Genomic DNA, 5372 nt, shown 5'->3' on the forward strand with positions numbered 1-5372 from the left:
ACACACACTGCTGCTAGATGCCATTTTGCCATAACTGCCATATGCAACAGCATTCTCATTCCATTTCTATTCTGTTCTGTTCTGTTCTGTTCTGTTCTGTTCTCTTCTCTTCTCTTCTCTTCTGTCCATTTCTATTCTATTCTATTCTTTCAATCTACTCCAGGACAGTTTCTGGTTAAAACATTCAAAACCAAACATTTCATATAAAAATACTTTGAAATGAAAACGAATCAGACTTTTAAAGTAACGCTCTACAAAATGTTCACTTTAAAACTTTTTTTTCCCCCATTTTTGTTTGTCCCCAAGTTACCATTAGCTCAATGTTGTTTTCTGTGCCAGTGGGAATGCCTTAGGAACGCTCCCGTTTGTTTCTGCAGTTGAAAGGGTCTATACATTGTCATTTTGTTATCACCATTAAAGATTGGACCACCATCAGCTGGTCCGCACAGTCTGGTGCCCAGGCAGGCCCATTGCCCACTACCCCTGCCCTCTCCTCTCCTCTCCTCTCCTGCCTTGCGCTGGTGGGCGCGGTACTGGGGCATGTTGATGTGGGCACACTGGCACGGCGCTGGCGCTCTCTGTCTCTCTCTCGCGCGCCGAGCGGAGCAGATGTTTTTTGGACGCGGGCGCTGCCAGGTTCACGGCGAAATGGTGCTTTAGAGGCCATTACACAGCTCCTCTGATGACACTCAAATAGCTATCATTACACAGAGCCCTGCCGAGGAGAGGCTGCTGTCAGAGGGAGGGAGAGAGAGAGAGAGAGGAGGGGAGAGAGGGAGGGAGGGGGAGAGAGAGGGAGGGAGGGAGGGAGGGAGGGAGAGAGGGAGAGAGAGGGAGGGAGGGAGAGAGAGAGAGGAGAGAGGAGGAGTGGGGGGAGGGAGGGGAGGAGAGAGAGAGGAGAGGGGGAGAGAGGGAGGGAGGGATAGTGGGGAGAGGGAGAGGGAGAGAGAGAGGGAGGGGGGGAGAGGAGGGAGGAGAGAGAGAGAGAGAGAGGAGTGGGGAGAGAGGGAGGGAGGTGAGAGAGGAGTGGGGGAGAGGGAGAGGGAGAGAGAGAGAGAGAGAGGGAGAGAGAGAGAGAGAGAGAGAAAGAGGAGGGATAGAGAGGGAGGGGAGAGAGAGAGAGAGGGAGGGAGGGGAGAGAGAGGAGTGGGGAGGGAGAGGGAGGGAGAGAGAGAGGGAGAGAAAGAAAGAGAGATAGAGGGAGGGATAGAGGAAGGGATGAGTAAGAGAGAGGGGAGAGAGAGAAAGGGAGTGAGGGGTAAAGAGTAAATTAATGAATGAGGGAGAGAGAGAAAAGTGAGTGAATGATTGAGTGAAAGGGATAGAAGAGAAGAGAAGAGAGAGGGAGGGAGAGAGAGAGGGAGAAAGAGAAAGAGAGAGGTGTGGGTAAAAAGACAGAGAGGAGGAGAGAGTGGAGTTTAAAAATGAACATTTCAGAGTTAACAGCCCCCAGCACTTTCTACCCTATTAACTGCCATGCAGCCATTTCCCTGCACTGTGGGGAACAGAGCGTCCGACACCCCAACCACCCTCCAAACACACACACACACACACACACACACACACACACACACACACACACAACCACCCTTTTGACACACACACACACACACTCACACATACAGACATACAAACCATCCTCCTAACACATACACACAGATAGATACAACAAACCTCTAACACACACACACACACACACACACACAGCTCACATCATCTGGAAAATGAATACAGGTGCAACATTGTCTTTGTATGTTTGTGTGTCATTGATTCACCCCCACCCACACACACACACACACACACACACACACACATCCATTATCACCTCTCAAACTTCCTCTTTCACAATCAACCTGAGATTCTTTTCTTTCACCTTCTCCCTCCTCCCTCGCTCTCTCTCTCTCTCTCCCTCTCTCTATTTCTCTCTCTATCATTTCTGTACTATCCCCCATATCCTTCTCTCAGTTGCACCCTTCATCCTGTCATCTGTCACCGTCGACAGTCATCACAGTCTGATTTCTATTTGCCATTATCTCTCTCTCTTCTCCTCCTCCTCCTCTCCTCATCTCTCTCTTCTCCTCCTCCTCCTCTCCTCATCTCTCTCTCTTCTCCTCCTCCTCCTCTCCCCATCTCTCTCTCTTCTCCTCCTCCTCCTCTCCTCATCTCTCTCTCTTCTCCTCCTCCTCCTCTCCTCATCTCTCACTCTTCCCAATCCATTCCTCGCTCTCCTCTCTTGTTTGTTCAATACCTCTCAGTATGTTTCTTCACCTCTCTCTCTTGTCAGATATTAAAACCACCTCCTTCATTTTCCTCTCCTCTCTCTCTCTCCTCTCCTCTCCTCTCCCCCCGGACTGCTGTCCTCTGGTCTCTTGTCCTTTTCCACTGACTGAGTCCGTTTGAGGGGGCAAGTAAGTGCATGAGACAGCGGTTCTGTGCCTGCTAGTCTCTCTCCTCTCCCTCCCTCCCTTCACACACACACACACACACACACACACACACACACACACACACACACACACACACACAGAGTCTGTGGTCAGTGCTGGATATGACATTGACAGGATAATAGGTATCAGACCTCAGACAAACACGATTTTGCCCCTAATTCTGTTTGCTTTGCCCTGGCTTTTTTTTTTCACTCTTTTGCTCTCTGTGTCTATCCTTACTTCCCCTGTCCTTATCTGACACACACACACACACACACACACACACACACACACACACACACACACACACACACACACACACACACACACAGAGTCTGTGGTTAGTGCTGGTGTCACACACACACACACACACACAGAATTGGACATCTGATACAATATTTTGTTTCTAAAAGGAAAAATACTTAACATTAAAAAAAATAAAATCACACAATGAACATAATATGTATTGCATGACAGCATGAACAGTTGCTGTTATCATTTTGAGGGTTTTGAAGCGAGTAGTTTCACAGTCAGAATTGGCCCCACACCCCCCTGTGTCTAATACAACAGTGGAGTATTATTCAGCTTTACATTATTCATGGAGGGTAAGCGGAGAGGGCCGTCTCCGTCTGTTGCAATTCCACACATCGTCAATAGGTGGCAGTATTGCTTTTTCTGACGAGGCCCTCACCAAAAGCAGCCTTCCACAGCCGCCTTTTTGAGAAAATAAAAGATTAATGCTCGGTTTGTCAGTCGTGGTGCCTCTGTGACTGTGAAGATAGAGGGGTAATACACTCTTAACTATTTTAATCCGCGTTTTATTGCCCCCATGCAAACGGGGCCTTTTAAAGAAGTAGGCTATGAAATGGAGCCAAAAACGCACCAGCGTCGGGAGTCCATGGATGTTACCTAAAACACAACTGCAATTAAACTTGCTTTGCTCTTTGAGATCAAATTACCTGCACCCATACCCGTGCCAAATTTGGCCATGGTGTGACAGTTCGAACTAATGGGATCATGCTAATTTAACCTATATTAGGCTATCGCCTTAAACTGTGGGCTTAATAACGACTAATATGTTTCATAGGCCTATTTGTGTATCTGGTCACATGCGAATGAATGTCAAATATAGAAAACAGAATGCGCATATCTTGTCTTCATAATCTATAGCCTACTTTATGTCGTTCACACGAGCCATATAGCCTACCAGTGGTTATCATTTGGTCCTGCATTAGGCTAATTTGATTTAATCATCTGCACGAAGATCAGAGATTTCTCTCAGCAAGGCTTGTGTTTTGTGTGATAACGTGGTTTTGCCTATTAAGAAAACTGGCAGTTTTTTTTAAAAGAAAAGAAAAAGAACTGAATGCTGTAGTAAAATTGCAACCCTGTAAAGGCACTCCTGTTATCTCTCAGATTTTGGTACCTAAATAGGTTGTGCTCAGCTGTTTGGAGCGAGTCCGAAACATGTGCACGGAAAGAGTTAAACATCTTTGAAAACATGATGAATAGACAACTGTATGAAATTGTCAACCAATCAGTATTGAGATTAACACCTTCTTCTGTACTGATTGGTTAGAGTGGATTCAATGCATGGCCGCTAATATGGAAGCGACTCCAGACCCACGTGGGGTATTTGATTATAAAACGTCTACGATTGGCCAATATCACAAACCAAAACTCCACCCAATCCGTTGTTGAGGATGTGATTGGCTTAACTGTTTTCATGAGGCCTCGCCTTTTCCCTTGTTCTCTAGTCGACGGAAATACCCTCTCGCGAGCTCCAAGTCAGCGCGAGCGCCCTCGCCTCGTCGCCTCGCATCCATCAGGCTGCGTGTGAAACTAACACGGATCTGACATTTTGCGCCGCACCTCTAACAACCTTAATATGATTTCTTTTAAAAACATGATTATTTGATATGATATTTAACTTTGTTTTTTTTCCATGCCTCACCACTGTCCGACCGGTTTTCTCACTGGCTGCTTCGTATTGTTATTTTAATGCACTGAGGGCTGTTCCATCCTTGCACACCTCCGTGCTATCCTCTATGCCATCACACCGCGGACTGCGCAAGCGAACGCTACGTGACACTCAAACAGCTGTGTAGTTTTTTTGGGGAGGAATATTGCCTGTCTAGACCAATGCCATCTACGCAAATCATTGTATTCACTAATCTATGTGAATGTAGCCTAAAGCATTTCAAGATTGCATTGGACTCATGTAGTGCCCGTGATTCTATATTGTCTTGGATACAAGGATTCATTAACGAGTATCTCACGAAATGCCAATGTGTATTCTTTACACATCGTTTTATATCTAAACATACCATTAATGTGTAGGATGAAATCCATGAGCCTATAATGTCATTCTGTAGACTATTAAGATAGTTCTCAAGCATATCCAAACCCACCCTTGGACCATTAGCATTTAAATGACCTTCCACTATTAATTAAAATACTAATAATTAACAAGTTTGAGAACTTAATTAAATATCACATGTATCTATCTATCTATCTATCTATCTATCTATCTATCTGTCTGTCTATCTATCTGTCTGTCTATATGTCTGTGCGTCTGTCTGTCTATGGGTTCATCCATCCTTTGTATGGCTGTCTGCACGCCCTTATTCAGTGGGACAGCTCATCTCAACAGCCCCTACTCAGAGGGCAGTGGAGAGTATGGAGGATAAAGCCCATCTGCTGAGATGGAAAGAGAGAGAGAGAGAGGGAAGGAGAGAGAGAGAGGGAAGGAGAGAGAGACAGCATTCAAACCGACCGATGGAGAAAGAGAACGTCCCGAGAGAGAGAGAGATAGAGTGCTCACTGCTTCTGCCTCTGCTCTCTCTCTCTCTCTCTCTCTCTCTCTATTCTCTCTCTCTCTGCTCTCTTTCTCTGCTCTCTCTCTTTCTCTCTCCCTTGGGAATGCTCTCTTTCTCCATCAGCCTA

The sequence above is a fragment of the Alosa alosa genome, chromosome 22 (genome assembly GCF_017589495.1).
Source record: "Alosa alosa isolate M-15738 ecotype Scorff River chromosome 22, AALO_Geno_1.1, whole genome shotgun sequence".
Lineage (NCBI taxonomy): Eukaryota > Metazoa > Chordata > Actinopteri > Clupeiformes > Clupeidae > Alosa > Alosa alosa.